Source organism: Myotis davidii, unplaced genomic scaffold, assembly GCF_000327345.1.
Source record: "Myotis davidii unplaced genomic scaffold, ASM32734v1 scaffold622, whole genome shotgun sequence".
In the NCBI taxonomy this organism is placed as follows: domain Eukaryota; kingdom Metazoa; phylum Chordata; class Mammalia; order Chiroptera; family Vespertilionidae; genus Myotis; species Myotis davidii.
The window spans coordinates 1,287,137-1,287,972 of NW_006293532.1; positions in this window are offsets into that span (position 1 = coordinate 1,287,137).

Here is an 836-nt window from a genome sequence, read left to right on the forward strand (position 1 = left end):
CAATAGTCATAGACACATAAAAAGGCCAATGTCAAGATTGTCTCTATCCTGCAACTAGGGCAAATATGGAAAGGTGCATTCCTCTGGAGCAGAATTTCTAAACCTTGGTGCTACTGACATTTGGGGCTGGGTAGTCTTTGTTGGGGGTGTAGGGTGGCTGGCCTGTGCATTATCGGATATTTAGCAGTGTCACCTGTCTTTACCCACTAGATGCCAGTAGCACCCCCTTCCAAGCTGTGACAACCCAATCCTCTCCAGACATTGTCTAGTGTCCCCTGGGGGTCAAGATTGCTGTCTTGTCCCCTGAAGGTCAAAACTGCTGTCTTTGAGAACCATTGCTCCAGATTACATTCCCTCTACCTAAAGGGAGCAAATTGATTGTAAACAGATAGGCATGGCCTCAGAGAGAAGCTAAAGGATATACTTCTCTTTGATACTATTTATTCCTTTGTTCATCCAACTAATGGAGTTCTTACTGGATGTTTGCTATACTTCTCTGTTATTTAAATTCTCATTTCTGGATTCCTAACTCTATCATTTTAAGGCTCACAATGCTGGCTTTCTCCTTCGCATCCATGGCTGGTTCTCACAACAGGGCCACACAAGCCACGCTGTTGTTCGTTGTCCTAGGCCGCACTCATTTCTGGCTCTAGGTTTCTGTCACTCTTCCCCAGGAAATCCTATGCAACAGTGACAACACCACGGGCCCGAAGGTAAGGCCTTAGATTCGAGTTCTGGTCCTGCCATTTATTAGCTGTATGAGCTTAGAAAGGCATGAGTATCCCTGAGTGCCATATCCTGCTCAGTAAAACAAGAAGGATAATGGCGCATTCCTG